Source organism: Humulus lupulus, chromosome 7, assembly GCF_963169125.1.
Source record: "Humulus lupulus chromosome 7, drHumLupu1.1, whole genome shotgun sequence".
Lineage (NCBI taxonomy): Eukaryota > Viridiplantae > Streptophyta > Magnoliopsida > Rosales > Cannabaceae > Humulus > Humulus lupulus.
The window spans coordinates 41,724,946-41,743,447 of record NC_084799.1 but is presented as its reverse complement, the minus strand read 5'-3'; positions in this window follow the sequence as shown (position 1 = coordinate 41,743,447).

Here is an 18,502-nt window from a genome sequence, read left to right as displayed (position 1 = left end):
AAGTCTTCGGTCTTCCGAAGCTTTGAGAAGAAGATATGGCAGCGTTCAGATGACTTTGATATGAATCGGCTTAGTGCTGCTATCCTCCCATTTAAACGTTGTATATCTTTGATGTTCTTAGGTGGTTGGATGTTTTGGATTGACCTTATTTGCTCTGGATTTGCTTCTATTCCGCGCTTGGTCACCATGTAGCCTAAGAATTTCCCTGATGATACAGCAAAAGAACATTTGGCAGGATTTAATTTCATGTTATATTTTTCAAGTACCTTAAACGCTTGTTGGAGATGGTCAAGGTGGTCTTGGGAAACCAACGACTTGACTAGCATATCATCTATGTAGACCTCCATTGAGTTTCCTAGCATCTCTACGAACATCCGATTAACTAGCCTTTGGTATGTTGCCCCCGCGTTCTTGAGTCCGAAGGGCATGACTTTGTAGCAGAACGTCCCTCGTTCGGTAATGAATGTTGTCTTTTCTTGATCTTCCGGATGCATGAGTATCTGGTTGTATCCTGAGAAGGCATCCATGAAGCTGAGTAGCTCATGTCCAGCTGTTGCATCCACCATCATATCTATGTGTGGCAATGGGAACGAATCGTTGGGGCACGCCTTTTTTAGATGTGTAAAATCAATACAAATTCGCCACTTACCATTCTTCTTCTTTACCACAACAGCATTAGCTAGCCAGTCAGGATAGTCAACTTCTCGAACAGACCCTATGTCGATCAGCTTTTGGATCTCTTCATTGATTACTTTGTTGCGTTCTGGAGCAAACTTTCTCCTTTTTTGCTTGATCGGGGGATAGTCTGGGTCTACCTGCAACTTATGAACAATAATATTAGGGTCAATACCTGTCATGTCCTCGTGAGACCATGCGAAACAGTTATGGTGCTTTTTCAAGAACTCGATGAGTTAAGCATGAAACTCAGGTGTCAACTTTGATCCTATTTGGATGGTATGCTCCGGGAAGTCTTCACTGATGCTCACATCATCGAGATCCTCCATCTCGGGCTCTACAGGTGCACTCGATGATGTAGCGTGTTGTAGTTGCTATGCTGAGGCTTATTTGTCTTTCAATGTAGTCTGATAACAATCTCGAGCCATCTTTTGTGCTCCACAGATCTCCTTCACTCCCCACTTAGTTGGAAAACGGATGACCTGATGGTAAGTAGATGGGACTGCTTTCATTGCGTGAATCCAAGGATGGCGTTGTAGGCTGAGGGTGAGTCGACTACTAAAAATTTGGTTTGGAGATTGACTCCTTCGGCATACACATACAATGTCACCTCACCAACAGAATGCTTTTGCTCACCGCTAAATCCCACAAGTACGGTTGACTTACGGATGACGGTAGATTCGTCAATCCCCATCCCCCTAAGAGCATGCAAAAAGTAGATGTTAGCTAAACTTCCATTGTCAATCAATATTCGTTTAGTTAAACAGTTTGAAATAAATAGTGAAATGACTAAAGCATCATGATGAGGATTAAGCAAACCTGAGGCTTCATCATCGACAAAGCTTATGGTTTGTCCGGTATAGTTTGTTGGCGGCCTCTTTGGTCTTCCGTCCATCCCCGAGACTTCCCTTGCATGTCTCTTGGCGGCTGAGTATGTCACTCCACTCACTTCTGTTCCTCCAGATATTACGTTGCATGTTCGTGTGTGTTGGGGTGGCTCTGGTTGCGTGGTTGGTCTGGTAGCTCCCCCGGTCATGGTGATTTTTCCTTTTTCTGACAAAAAGTCTCTAAGTTGACCTCGGCGGAGAAGTCCTGCGACCTCAAAACGTAGAGCGATGCATTCTGCTGTCGTATGGCCATGATCATTGTGGAATTCGCACCATTTGGTGGTATCTCATTTATCAGCTAGCTTTTTTATCTTTTCAGGCCACTTGACTTTGTTTCCCATCCCTTTCATTACCGCTACGATCTCCACTGGGTCTATATTTAGATTATACTCTGGGATGGGTGTTTTCTCTTGTTCTCTTGTTCTTGTGGATGGTAGTGTGTGCCTAGGCTCTCTTCCTGGTCTGCTGGTTCTGGTAGTTGGGTGCAATTCGCGGTATGGGCTATATCTGCATTCTATTCTCCTTGTGCTTCTGCTTTCTCTTGTATTTGGGTAGGGCGAATATGTAGGTCTGTTTGATTCATCTTCTTCCCATTTTATTTGAGCCCAAGCTTTGGCTAGCACGTCTTCCATGGTCCTGCAATGATACTTGGTTAGTTCTTTATAAAGGTCTGAATCTACCATTAGTCCTTTCCGACAGGCTGTAATTGCTGTATCAACATTGCATGACGTGATGGATACTTTCTCCGTATTGAACCTAGCAACGTAGTCTCTAAGTGACTCGCCCCTCCTTTGTTTGATCCTATAAAGATCATCAGATAACTTCTCCAGCTTCCTGCTACTAGCAAATTTCTCTACAAATATGTCAGTTAATTGAGCAAATGAAGAGATAGAGTTATTAGGTAGGTTTGTATACCATTGGAGGGCTGGGCCTACCAAACTGGATCCGAACCCCTTACACATACAAGCCTCGCGTAGTTCGCGAGGGATGGCGGCTATGAACATTCGTTGCTTGTAGCTTGCTATGTGATCATTCGGATCTGTCGTTCCATCATACATCTTCATTAGTGGGAAGACAAGCTTTTTTGGCATCTCTACGAGTGCTATGGCATCCACGAATGGAGAGTCTGCAAAGCTACTGGGTAAGCTCTTCCTGATTGGCGCTGGGACCCTTGGGATCCTATGGATCATGGCTTCCATGCCTTCCAGCTTCTTTGTCACTAGCTGCTCAATCATCTCTTCGGGTGTTAGCGTAGTGCTCCGTCCTATAGATGGAACAATAGAAATATCAGATGGCAGAGTAGTTGGGAGGGTTGGATCAAAGGTCCTGGGTGGCCCCCCTAGAGTACTAGACACTGGGTTGTCTCCTATTGGAGCAGTTGGCATTTGTCATAGGATTGTTGACTACCGGCGGGGGTCCATGGGTTTGGGTTGATCCCCCTGGGATTGACCCACCAGTTCCATTAGTTGTCGGGGTCAACTGTTGGCCTGCTGTCTGATCTTGTGGTCTTTCGGTGATCGTCGACTGTTGGCCTGCGGCTTGGTTGGACACCGCTCCTAGGGTAGTATCGAACGGTTTCATGGGTGGAATTGGAGTGCGGAACCTTATCTGGGATTCAGCTGCGCTGCGTTGAGTAGATTCCAACATCTCCATTTTTTACTTCAATAAGGCATTCTCCTCCCTGAATGCTATGTTCTCTTGCTGCACCATCCTGAGGCTTTCGTTAGTATGTCTCATCTGGGCCATCAGGGCAACTAGCTGAGCTTGGACGTTGATCTCTCCTTCTTCCAAGTTTTCCATGGCGATGGATGTGCGTCCTTTGCTCCTGATTCAGTTTGTCAAGGCCCCATGGTGGGCGCCAAATTGTAGAGGCTGAAATCTACAATGATCGGAAAGGATGGATCGCGGGCACTAACAACCTGTAGAACAAAGGAAGAATGACCGTAAAAGCCTTGGGACATCGGGGTGATGCCAGCCGAAGGGACTCCGACGGTCAAGTCAGTAAGCAATTCAAATATAGAATAAAGAAAATGTAAAGAAAGTAAACAACAAGTGAATAAATCCACTGTAATGTGGTAGTGAAGGACGATCTAAGTGATCGGTCTGACAGTATTAAAGAGAGATTGAGTTTTTTGAATAAAAAAGGCCTCTCCCCTTCAGGTCCTGAAACTTGTTTTTATAAAGTTTTCAATAGTCTGTTGCTTAGCCACTGAGGAGTGAGCGTGAGAAGCAGTCTTCCTCCTGAAAAGGAGGAAGACCTATTCTCTTGGGTGAGTTATAGATTGACCCAACTCCCTTGCCCACATTTTGGACTCGTTTTGCCGCTATAAAGCTTTTGGGCTTACAGAGTAGTCAAAATCCAACACTACCCTTGATGAGTGGGCTAAGATTTCTTTGGGGCATAGACTGGGCCTGGTTGTATAGAGTAGTTCCTTACGGACTTAACTTGATGGTCTCTTTAGTGTTTATTGGGCTATAGTTTCTGATTGGGCCGATGGCATAATTGATTTGGGCCTGGCGTAATTTTTGGCCACTACATTACTCAAAGATCGTCTCATGCCGAATGGCTCAAACAAATCCACATTTTAATGTGGCCTCAACAATAAATCACCAACATGCATACAAATATACAATTACGCCCTCACGGGCCAAATTACCAAAATGCCCCTATGATGAAATGTGGACCTACGTGCATGCATTTAACATCATATTATAATATAATTCATATAAACATGTACGTAATTATTTAATGGCATAATAAATCAAGTATGGCCCTCCCGGCCTACTAATCCAACCATTAAACCACATTAGGGATTTTGGGGCATTACATAAGCAATCTGATTAACTCTCACTAAAATCACCTGGAACTTAGGGCAAGCCATTTCACAGTCTGATCAGTTCTGACTACGCAAAAAAGGGTTTCCCTAGTCTGACATAGGAGAAAGGTACCAACCCATCAACATCACAACACCCTTCTCCAACGATTGCTCAATGGCTTCGGCTTTCCAAAGCCCAAAAGCAAGAAATACAAGGGCATGGATGCTATGGGAAATTATATGTGTACCACCTCCTGCCCCCACATCGATGGGCACCACATGTCGTGGACCCATTATCTGGGCGATCTCCCCACGCCACTCCTAGCAGGCATCTGGGATGATCGCTCCTCCAATTTTCACTCCACCATCTGCGAGTCAGCAGCAAGGCAAGCCACTACACTTCCACTCTCTAGTTTAGATTTCAGCTACGACCTCTTCAATCTCGTCGCCAACTCCAATGATGCACCTGAACCTTCCCTATGCTCCCAACATAGTGGAAAGACACATACATACATTGCAGAAGCTCCATTCGCCTCTACGGATATTCATTGTACTTTACATGTCTTTTAATTATTAAATTATTACTACTACATCATGTTTGTATGTAAAATGATCCATTTTAAATTATTATAATTTTTTCTTCCAAATTATACGTCATCAATAAAAGTATTTTTCTATATAACTTAAGTGTTCACATAATTCATACTGTGTACATCATAAGCCAAATCAGTTAATGTTTTGCAAATACATCAGAAGTTAAATTTATCTATCCTCCTAATGTACTCCTCCATGACAGTAATTAAATTAGAATGGCCTATCCCATATCTCTCATATGAGATATAAAACAGAACACTTATCTTCAATTAGCTTTTGCAGAGCTATCAAGGATTCCATCCAATTTTCTTTGTCAAAAATCCTTAGTGGGAATGGGATTTTGTACCAATGCGTATACCTCTCACCTATTGCAAACAACAAAAATCTTAACATAAGATACCCTAGTTTGCAGATAATAGGTCATGCTAGAAAATCCTATCCAAAATAACTTAAAAGTAAGTGCTTAACTGAGCAAGCACTCCCACCACCTATAAAGCCTCCTAGAGTACCTCTGCATATATAACCTGAATGGCCTCTAATGGTGCAAATCATAAATTAACACTGTAATAAAATGACAACAAAACATACTTCCATATTAACTCTACTTTTCCAAACACCTCATTTCAGCATCAAAATTTCAGCAAAATCATATGATGTTAATTTTGTCTATATGAACATAAATCAAAAACAAGATTTAACAATCCAATAACTACAAAAAATATTGTCAAAACAAATTCTGGAGTTCATAATTGTCCCTGACCACCTTTTGCGCTCCTACCAATTACGGATGACGAACTCGCACCTCTGGCACCCGTTACTGGTGTTTTCTTCAGTCGACTCGTGGCATCCTCTACAACAACTCTCATGTCCTCCTCTGCCATACTCACCACAATGTGGACCACACGCCTCCCTTTTGGGTCTGCTAGGTCCACCACTTCCATAGGTGGTATACATTCCTTCACCAGAGACCCATTGACGCGATAAAAGAACCCCAACCTATCGTCATTCATCAACAAAACCTCTAAATTCTCCACATGATAACTAAAAGAGATCTCACCCAAGTCACGCAAATAACGTTCCAAATCGTATTCACCAAGTACAATATTGAACGATTGGCAATATTCTATCAGCATATCCATATACATATACTTCACCAATTCCACCTCACCTATTTGAATGTGAATCCTCTCTACAATCTCTCAGTCTTGAATACGCTCCCGAGTTTTTTCCACGTGAATTTGTTTGATATCTTGCAGAAGGTCATTAGCTTTCCCTTCTACCCCTTCAGTTTTTTCTGCACATCGACTAACATTTATTTTGCTGCATCCCTTTATGTGATTGCAACAACTTAGAGCTTATTCGCCTCCTCCACCTCCCTCCTCACCACTTTCATCAGCTCTTCTGCGGAATCCAATTTTTTTCTACAACACTTCCTTATCTTCAACATCCTTCTTCTTCTCCAGCTCAAGATTAGCAACCTCTATTGCGTGACTATCGACCTCCTCCACCATCTCCTCTACCAACTTTTCATTTTTTACCCTTTGTTCTTTCTCCTGTTCGAAGACATGCAATGCCTTTGCCAACTTGGTTTCCAACTCCGCTGCCCTCTTCTTTTGTTCTTCCACCACAACCACCTACTATTCTCTTGTTGATGACTCATAATGCATCACTACGTCAAAGTAAAAACTATAACGCCCTGGGTAGCCAAGATCGTTACACTGTGTGACTATAAAGGTGCAAGACTTGCTAATCAAGTCATATAGTTAAAAGCGTGATCCTACAGTCGTAATTAGGTTAGGGTTAAAAGATTTTGGCCATAAACAGAAAATTTCTCATTAAAATAAACATTTAATACATGGGATCCCAAAATAGGTTTTAAAGGACAATTTGCAAAAAGTCAATGTTTAAGTACAACCAAAAGCAACTCTAATGGAAAAATAGGCACTTTAGGTTCTCCTGTCCCTGTACCAATCCTCAGCCGTGGCGGTCGAGCAGTTGACAATGTACACATCGCCCCCAAAGCTCTCAAACTCATGGTTGAACCATCAAACCCTTGCATTTACCTGCACCACGTAGCACTCGTGAGCCGAGGCCCAACAAGAAAACTATAATGCATAGCATAATAAAAAATAGTAATCAGATAACTCACAAATCATTAATCAAATACTCAATTGACCGCATCGTTCACATAATAAGTGATATCAGTCAACAAACAAATAATTAACCATCTAGACAATGAGCATGCCACAATCAACAGATTAACATCAATAAACATATCACACAATATCTAGGGTCAACACCCTTAGGCCGCACCCTCTGTTTAAGTCACTATCTTCGGCTCACTTAGGTCGAGCCCAGTGTTCAACCCACTGACTCTGGCTCGCTTAGGCCAAGCTCAGTGATTATTTGATTAACCTCAACTACCAGTGGCCGAGCCGCGTCCTGTGCGCAAATATTGATTCCGACATTCTTAGGTCGTTTATCACATGTCCCCATGGCATAATACCATCTTATGACATCACATAAAAGTATAGGGAACTCTTAGTCCCAACATAACCAAATAATTGGGTGCAGTTTTCTTACATTTGATTCCGAGCGCTTTGGTTAACAGAAACGACCCTCGAGCACGATCCCGTCCGAGCCTTAGCGTACACCTAGTCATAATCGTAAAAATATAATCCTCATTAGATCTTAATTTCATAACCCAACTTCGGGACCAATCCCAAGCCCCCGAACCCCCGAACCTCTAAACAAAAACCCTAAGAAAAATACCCAAAACCCATTTCTGGAGGCAAGGTAGCGCCACTAGCTGGGTGCTACATCGCTACAGACAGGGACAAAATCCCCCCAGAAAATGAAGCCTAGCAATGTAGCCCTCCAATGCTAGCGCTACAGCACTACAACCAGCCATGCACAAATTTTCTGGGTTTTCCTTCGAACTTCCTCGAGCCAAAGCTCTACCAAACCACTCCAAACTTATCTAACCTCAAAATTGACCTTACAACCCACTATAACTCAACCAAAACAACCCATCAACATCAAAAACCTAGCTAAAAGCATCATCAAATACATAAACAAAACTTGAGCTCAAAAGTCAAAAATTGTTACCTCAACTGAGTGGATTCGACCCTAGGTTGCCTTCAATTCCTTTCCAACTTTAGTTCCTCCATTCCCCAAGCTAAAGTCCTGAAATTCCCATCCAAAATTCAAGTTCAGAAATCCACCTCATCAAAACATAGAAATCTCAAAAACAACCTTAAACCTTACCTTAATTTGAGAATTAATTCCAGTTGAATCCCTTAGCTTCTCCAAGAATCAACACCCCATACCAAGCCTAGACTCCCTCTGAGTTCTTAGCTTCAAAAATCCAGAGGAAAGGGTGAGAGAGAGAGGGATATGTTTAGTGCTCTGTTTTTCCTTCTTTCCTTTCCTTTCCTTCAGCTTCAATCACCTTCTACCACTTCCACTAAAAACATCAAATATAACAAGTATATCTCTTAATAGCCAAAAGACTCTTTTACCCTCCCATTTAAATCCAAGCATTTTAGTCATTCTAAGGGCATTTTGGTCATTTGTTCTCAATTCTCGCTAAATTCTTGAGTGTCCCTAATATTTACCACTTAATTTTCGTCATCTGATTAATCACCAATTATTTTTCCCCAATGCCTAATAATCTCCAATATATTTCCCAAATTCTCATAAATACCCCTAGGCTCCCCCGAGCCGGGTATAAACCCCCGCTGTGGCCATTTCACCAATCTGCTCACTAGGATCGTCTCGAGCCACATGCTGCAAATATATCCACATAATAATGTGGTCTCATCAATTTATCACATATAATTACATTTATGCCCTCACCGAGCCAAAATTACAAACATGCCCTTATAAACAAAATAGGGCCCACATGCATATTTAATACTCATAAACATGCATCTAATCATATCCATATATTCATCTAATCATGCATGCCATATAATTATGCATTTAATCAATAATTCACATAAATACCAATTATGCCCTCCCAGCACATTAATCAAGGCCCTTAAGCCTTATTATCAATTTTGGGTCGTTACAAAAACACTGCTGTAATTTCATAAATCAAAGTCTTAGCATCAATTGATATTAATCACACAAAATTCGTAAGTACAATAACAACTTACCAAGGTCAAATGCTCCTGCATTGCCTCTTTCACATTGTGAATATTATTTTCCCTCACCAACAACTCCTTCGAGAAGCACAACACAAATGTGCGCAATACATCCTCCTCCCTAAGGTCATCCGCCATGACCCCACTTCTTTTGGCCATGACTGCTGCCTCTACTCTTTCTCCAAGAATAGAGGCAGTAGGGGCCTCAGATATGGTCAAATTAGTCTCTGACAATGCGGTGGGTGTTTTCGTTATAACCCTCACGACATCCACTGAAGGTAAAATGGGCAAAGGCATAACCACACGGAACTGCTGTGACCTCAAGGGAGGAAGTGACATTAGAAACTCTGGTGGTAATAGTGTCATTATCATCTGTTTGAATCTTTTGTGGCTCACTAACAACCCAGTTCTCTTCGCAAGAAAATTAGAGTATTTACCACAATCGAACTTAGTTGATTAAAACATTCAGGGGGTAAATCGAAACTCAAAGATAAAGGTAACTGGGGTGATGTCAGGTTAGATGGTGCTTTAGCAGAAGAAATCTTCTCTTGAACATCCGCTCTGGGGTAAGTATCAACCTATCCTGTCTCAGAGAAACCTCACTGTTGGCGAAAAAATTGTCTAAAAAGTGACTCTTCTTCAAAGAAGCAGAGCCCCTTTTTACCACGTTGGAAGTGCTAGAGGGGGCCAGTTGAGGTGTCGGGGTACCTCCCAAATAACTGGTGGAGGAACTTCTATAGAAGTTGCTAACAAGGAAGGAGGTAAAGATGCAGTAGAAATGGTAGTAGAAGCCATGGGTACCTCCACAATAGGACGGGTAGCTGTCAGGGTGGCATCAGTGTTTGGGGATTTAGAAACAGGGACGTGCGCCATAGTTGAATTGGGCAACACACCTGCGGAAGCCCGAGTTATGAAAGCCACACAAGCAGCACTCGTGGGCTCTGAAGCTGGGGCAACAGTTTGAGTTGCTCATCCGGTTTGCCTTTCTTGGCTAACGTATGTCATAACAAATCTAGGTATTATACGAGGTGCAGAACCTAAGTTTGCGCCAAGAGATTTTTTGGTCGAAGAGTTAGTGGGTTCTCTCCTCAAAATCTTGAATTAGGACGCTAAAGCTCTCCCATCATAAAAATCCTCATCAGAGGTGGTGGGTGGAGATTTCCTTTTCTTTTTGGGCTCCGCTGAGCTCGCAGCCTGTGAAGGAAAATTATATTAAGGGATGACTTAAGCAACTCAATAGAAGACGCCCTTCTACCCTTAGCATCATGATTGCAATAATACTTGTTGTGGGCCTTATGAGTCTCAGAAATGGTCCTCTTAATCTCTTCAAGAGAAAGCGAAAGAGCATAGGATGGTAAGGGGTGTGAAGTAAACATCTTCATTTTGTCTTCACATGCGACATTGGGGTCCATATCCATTGTAAAGCACAAGGGGGACATGATCTACATACAATACGAATTGTAAATCGTCCATATGCTGATAGCCGAATCCTTGGATTTATGAAGGAAGCCCCTTTTTACCAAAAGGTCCTTCTTGTCTTCACCAATTTTTATATTTGGTCAGAAGCAGTCTAGAGCAAAAACAAATACAACCAGTCTCAAAGATTGAAAAGTACAAATAAACATGCATCGAAAAAAATACAACATACAATCCGATGGGATAAATAAAATTAAAATCCCCAAGTTCAAATATTAGCAACAAAAAAAGAGAAAAGATAACGAAGTAGGGAATGCATGAACTAGTTCATACTGGTCATGAAAATTCTTGGCGAGAGGAAACATTTTGTGAGACAAGAATTTGGGATACCATTCACCACCAACTTCATAAAGATATTCGTTGGATTTCTCTAAAATAGCCCATGGACCCAGTGTGTCATGCCACATGTCCTGGGGGAAAACATGGATAACAGTGTAATATATGAATGGATGGATGTTTGTGTATGAATAGTTTATGTTCTTAAAGGTTGGTTTTCATGGTGTTTTTTGGGTTAGGAAATGCTCTTAATTTTTCAAAATATACAAAAATTGTAAGCCATTTTGGGGCATAGGACTTTGTAATTTATATTAAATTCTAAAACATTCAATAATGGCCCGAGCCCCGAGCACAAACCCCGAGGCCCGAGCCGCTGCCGCTGCCCCTACCCATGCGCACCCTGCCTACGCCCATGCGCACCCTGCCTGCACCCTTGTGCGGGCCCAACGCCCCTGCCCAGTAACCTGCGCCTGCGCCCATGCCCAACACCCAATGCCCAGCTCTCCGCACTTGCACCCCTGTGGCTTAGCCTCCTACGCACCATCAGCCGCACCACGGCCAGCCGCAACCCACCATTGACACATTCATTAGGGTTTGTGTCATGCAAAACCTAATGGATGTGTAATTATCACTTTGGGCTTGTTTATGTCCAATATAATTAAAAAGTGTTTTAATTATAAATTTTGAGTTAATTGTGATTAGTCCAAATTCCAATTGGGCCTCAATAACTTGTTGGGTATTAAAACCCACAGTTTGATTATTTTAAATTGTTTAAAATAATTAAAAGGTTATTTAAATCATAATGATTAATTAAAATGGTAATGGCCCAAAGACTAAAAGAGAAGGTCCAAGATCAAAGGAGTTGCTCTTTATTGTGCCTTAGTTTAATTATTTTTGTGTATTTTTTGCAAGTGTTGTAATTTTCTAGAAATACCCAAAACACCCAACCCGCTTTTATTTATTTTCTTGAACATAATTGAATTGTTTAATACTTTATCATGCATAATAACATGTCATTGATCGAAAATAATGGGTTACACTCCGAAGATGTATCTAGGCTTTCGAGCGCGACTAGTACATCTCGACCAAACTAACGGTAATTCATAAGTCAAAAGAGAAAAATTAATTTTTAAGTTTTCACTTATGGAGTTGAGATCTTGTCTCAAGGTTAATTTGTGATTAGTCTGATCTACCCTAAGGCGGTCCATTAATTTTCAGATTAGTCTATCGTGGATTAGTAATTATTTTTTATGTGTTATTTTATATGTTGTATTCATGCATCATATTTACTATTCCAAATATATACTGATATTTATTATATGCATTAATTCATTATATTTTATTTAATTAATTTTCAGCAATATGTCCAATCAAAATCCTGTAACTGCTTTACTTGCTAATGAAAAACTGACTGGTGATAACTACATGAAATGGAAATCAAACATGAACATTGTTTGGATATGTGAAAACCACATGTTTGCTCTTAATGTGGAATGTCATGAGGTTCCTGCTCTCACTGTTGCCAAAACTACAAGAGAGAAATATGACAATTGGATCTTATCTAACAATAAGGCAAAATGTTACATGCTTGCTAGTATGAGCGATGTGCTCAAAAAGAAGTTTGAAACTGTTGAAACAACCTATGAGATTTGGGAATCTCTACAAGGCATGTTTGGCCAGCAATCTGATAAATGTAGACATGATGCTACTAGAAGCTTCATGAATATGAAAATGAAGAAAAATGTTTCTATCAGAGAACATGTCCTAGACATGATCAACATATTGCACGATGAAGAAATCCATGGTGCGACCATTGATGAGAGAACTCAAGTAAGTGTGGTACTTGAATATCTCGTACCATATTTTGTGGCATTCACTACAAACTATGTTATGAACAAATTGGAGTATAATATGACCCAACTGCTGAATGAGTTGCAAACTTTTGAATCTCTAAACAAAAGTTCCACTATGGTTGAGGAGGCAAATGTTTCTGAAACCAAGCCTTCCACTTCAAACGGTAATTCGAGGAGGAGGAAGGGTGGCCAAGGAAAGGGCAAGAAAAAGGACAAACAATCATAGAAGACCAACAAGTCTTCCAAGAAGAATAATTTTGCAAAGAACTCCAAAAGGAAGGCACCGAAAGGAGCATGCTTTCATTGTGTAGTTGATGGTCATTGGAAAAGGAATTCTCTTAATTACCTGGTTGAACTAAAAGACAAAAAGAAGGGTAAATTTGATTTACTTGTTTTAGAATCTTGCTTAGTGAAAAGTGATTTATCATCCTGGATAGTTGATTCCGGAGCCATTAACCATGTTTGTTTTTCTTCGTAGATTCTTAGTACTTAGGAAGCTGGCTCATGGAGAGGTGACCATGAGAGTTGGAAGTGGTCAGGAGATCTTGGCAGCTGAAGTTGGAAAAGCTCACCTAGATTTTGATAATAATAAATTTATTGTGTTGGACAATGTTTATTTTATTCCTGGATTTACTAGAAATTTAATTTCCTTATCAAAATTGCATGAACAAGGTTTTAATGTTTCTTTTAATAATAAGTCGATTGTTATTTCGAAATATAGTTTTGAAATTTGTTCTACAAAGTCTAAAGGTGGACTTTACAAGTTAGAGCCCAACGTCTATAATTCTGAATTATTAAAACTGCAAATCTTATATCTATTAAAAGACAAAATACATATTCCGATAATGAAACATATCTGTGTCATTTAAGATTGGGCCATATTGGTCTAGACAAAATTAATAGACTAACAAAGGATGTTCCTTTAAGAGAACTATCTATTGGTTCTTTCCTAGTCTGTGAATCCTTCCTAGAAGGCAAAATGATCAAAAGACCTTTCTCTGCTAAAGGTTCAAGAGCCAAAGAACCACTTCAACTTGTACATATGGACGTTTGTGGTCCACTTAATGTCCAAGCTAGAGGAGGTTATGAATATTTCGTCACTTTCATTGACGATTATTCAAGATATGGTTACCTGTAATTAATGCAAAGGAAATCTGAAACCTATGACAAGTTTAGGGAATTCCGAGCAAAAGTTGTAAAGCAATTAGGTAGATCACTAAACGTACTTTGATCAGATCAAGGTGGAGAGTACTTAGATTATGAATTTGAGGACCATTTGTGTGACGTGGAATTCAATCCAAACCCACTATACCTAGAATGCCACAACAAAATGGTGTTTCAGAAAGACGAAACATAACCTTATTAGATATGGTTAGATCGATGATGAGTTACTCATTATTGCCTTTGACATTCTGGGGTTATGAAATAAAATGTGCTCTATACATACTCAATGTTATTCCATCTAAGTCTATATAGAAAACACCATTGGAATTATGGAGTGATACTAAACCTAGTTTACACCATTTCCGTATATGGGGTTGTCCTGCACACGTGCTTAAAGGAAAGACTGGGAAGTTGGAATCATGCACTGAAGTATGCATGTTTGTAGGATATTCCAATGAAACAAAAGGTAGTATATTTTATAGTCCTAAAGGATAACAAAACATTTATATCTACAAATGCTACCTTTCTATAGAATGACTATATAAATAACCACAAACCTCAAAGTAAATTCATACTTGAGGAAATGGTCTCAAGTAAACAAGACCGATCACCATCAATGATAAGAGATAAACGGCCAGAGGATATCACCATCTCTAATCAAAACAAGAGAGAGCTTCATCATAGTTGGGGGGGGGGGGGGGGGGGTTGGTAAACAACTAGTACGCTATGAACATGAAGTTCAGATGTTTGTGTTTGACACAAACAAAGATGATCTATTGACATATAGAGATGCAATGGAAGATTTTAACAAAGAAAAATGGCTAAACGCCATGGACCATGAAATGGGATCGACGTATTCCAATTCTGTCTGGACTCTTGAAGATCCACCTAAAAATGTCAAACCTATTGGTTGCAAATGGATATTCAAGAAGAAAAAAGGAGCAGATGGGAAAGTAGAGACTTTCAAAGCAATGCTAGTAGCAAAGGGCTACACACAGAAAGAAGGAGTTGATTATGAAGAAACTTTTTCACTTTTTGTGGCCATGCTCAAATCTATCTCCATACTCTTATCCATAACTGCATGCATGAATTATGAGATTTGTCAAAGGGACGTTAAGATAACTTTTCTGAATGGATATCTTGACGAAATCATTTACATGTCTCAACCAGAAAGGTTCGAAGTTACAGGTCAAGAGCAAAAAGTTTGCAAGCTTCTTAAGTCTATTTATGGACTTAAACAAGCTTCGAGATCTTGTAATCTTAGATTTGATGAAACAATCAAAATGTAATGACCCAACTATTCTAAGACTTAAATCATTATACCTACTAGGCATAACTACTACTTTGAAGAGATCATACATGAGAAAAATTCATAACTTTAATGAAAACTTTAAAATAATATTTGTCATACATAAATGATTTCATTGTTTTAAAAAATAAAACATAACTTTAAATGAAATTGTCTACATAGCTAAATGCGGAAAAATACATAAAAATCGTAATTTAAAGAGACTAAAGAAAATAACGCCGTCCTCGAATCGACACGCAGCCCATCCACTTCATTCACCTCAACACACACACCAAGCTTCCAAGAATCCTTCCGCCTTTGTATCTATTTTCCTGCATTACACTAAAAGTAAAGGAGTGAGCCTAACGCCCAGCAAGGAAAAACTACTAACAACATAAAACATATACATAAATCATATCACAAACATATATCTCAACTATAACCCATGTACTTGGTAAACATTGGGGTTTGCTAGTTAAGCAACTATAAGCCTCAAAATACAATGATGTTTGCTAGCTAAGCAACTATAAGCCCCAAGAACGTAAAAGTGTTAGGGTTTTCCATTTAAGCAACTATAAGCCCCAAAAACATATATATCATAACACATAATATCATATCATAACATAACATATTATAGCATAATCATAACATATAAGCATATAAAAACTATCCTATTTTCCTTACCAACACCGGGATAATTGAGAACAAATGCGGGACTTGGAACATTCCTAAAACAAACAATAAGAATGGTGAATATTTCTAAAGAGTAAAGAATAAATATGGAAACTAAACCTCCAAGACAAAACTTACCAAGAAATATCTTTCAGTTTCAAGAGCCTAATCAACAACCAACATCAAAAGTTAGGATCTAAATAAAAGGAACTAAAGAAAACTAAAGAGTTTTAGAGAACTTAACTTAAAGAATAAGAGTACCTTAGTTGACTTTAAGGATTGGTCTAACTTCAATACCGAAATACACTAATCCTCACTTCCCAAGTATTTTATAAAGTTTAAGAATGGCAAAGCTTTTTCCCAACCCAGGTGTATATCACTCTATGGTAGTACTAGCACCTTGGAGTCTGATCATAGCTGAAGAATGAGTGGAAGGGCTGGGTACTAGGTCCTATTTATAGAGTTTTAGGAATAAATATCTTCTTTTTGGCTTTGAATAAAAATAATGAATAAAATTGAATATTCGTCAATCAGAGGCTGAAGACTCGGTCAAAACTATTCAGAGGTAGGTCTAAGGAGTCAAAGCTTATTTTAAAAATTAAAAACAAAAATTAAAAAAAAAATCTACTAAGGGCAATATATTGCCCCTCTGTGGCGATATATCGGCTCTGCCCTATTCCCGAGCCTCCATTCGTACGATCGTGCAACGTCAACGTGTTTTCCGTATTCTTTGTCAGGCGATATATCGACTCCAAGCTGCGATATATTGGCATACATGAATATTTTAAACACATAATTGCACTTTTTCAGCATAATTAAGCTTGGATAACTGCTTTGACTGAGTCAAACTACGACCCTAACAGTATCTGGTACATACCAACACTTATATTTCCTTATTTTATCACTAAAATACTTAATTCCTTAATAATCATGCTTATGACAAGTGTCATAATCCTATTGGCTCTATCTAAACCTTAGGTTATAATAAATATCATATTTATGACCAGCAATATTAATCAAACCTTATGTTATAATTAATATTCTTAACTATAGGTTAAACTTATAAAATCCATAACTATTGTTAGGAGTTTCCAACTAAGTCCCAGTTTGAACCAAAATCCACGAAATCTAAAATACTACAACTACTACTAACTAGCTAACTAAGTAAACTTTCTAGGACTCTACAATTCTCCCCTACTACAAAGAATTTTTTCCCCAAAATTTACTTACCAAACAATTCCGAATACCGAGCTTGCATGTCCTCCTCCAACTCCCACGTTGCCTCCCATTCAGAACTATTTCTCCATAGGACTTTGACTATTGGAATACTCTTAGACCGTAATTCCTTCATTCCTCTATCTAGGATGCTAACCGGCAGTTCCTCGTAACTCAAGTCTTTCTGGAGTTCTATCGCATCATACTTGAGGACGTGAGATGGGTCTGACACATATCTACGTAGCATCGAGAAGTGGAACACATTATGACTATCTGCTAGGATGGCGGTAGGGCTAATCTATATGCAACTGCTCCCACTTTATCAAATATCTCAAAAAGACCTATAAACCTGGGACTAAGCTTGCCTTTCTTCCCAAACAGCTTCACACATTTCATAGGAGATATCCTTAAGAAGACTTGATCTCCGACTTTAAATTCCACATCACGCCGCTTGGCATCCGGATAACTTTTCTGACGGCTTTGAGTAGCCAGCATACGTTTTCTAATCAGTGCTACTGCTTCCTGAGCTTCTCTAACAGCTTCGGGTCCAAGTAGTTGTCTTTCTCCTACTTCGTCCCAATGTAACGGCGATCGACACCTCCTTCCATAAAGTAGCTCATAAGGTGCCATCCTGATCATTGACTGGTAGCTATTGTTGTAGGAGAATTCTATCAGCGACAAGTACTTACTCCAGGATCCTCCGAAATCAAGTACACAAGCGCGCAACATATCTTCTAAAATCTGTATGTGCTCGGACTGACCATCGGTTTGTGGATGAAATGTTGTACTGAGACTTAACTTGGTGCCCATAGCTTGCTGCATGCTTCCCCAAAATCTCGATGTAAACACCGACCCTCTATCGGACACTATTGTCTTAGGGATTCCATGCAATCTTACTATATCTTGGACATAAATGTCAGCGTATTGTTCTGCTGTATATGAAGTCTTGACAAACAAAAAATGAGCTGACTTGGTTAATCTATCTATTACTACCCAAGCCGAGTCCTGTTGCTTATTCGCTCGAGGCAAACCCGTCATGAAATCCATGGCTATGTCGTCCCATTTCCATTCTGGAATGCTAAGTGGTTGCAATAGACCTGCAGCCCACTAATGTTCTGCTTTCACTTGCTGGCATACTAGACATTTAGACACGTACTCCGCTATATCTTTCTTCATTCCTGGCCACCAACACATTGCCTTGATGTCGTGAGTCATCTTGGTCGACCCTGGGTGAACTGAGTATGGGGTATTGTGCGCTTCTTCTAAAATCTTCACCTTAATCCCTTGATCGTTTGGCACGCATACCCGATCCTTATATCTTAATAACCCCTGACTTAATATTGAGAAATCTGTGGCCTTCCCTTATCTAACTGCATCCATATGTGTTAACAATGTGTCATCATGCCTTGCCTAATCCATATTTCTTCTAACAGACTTG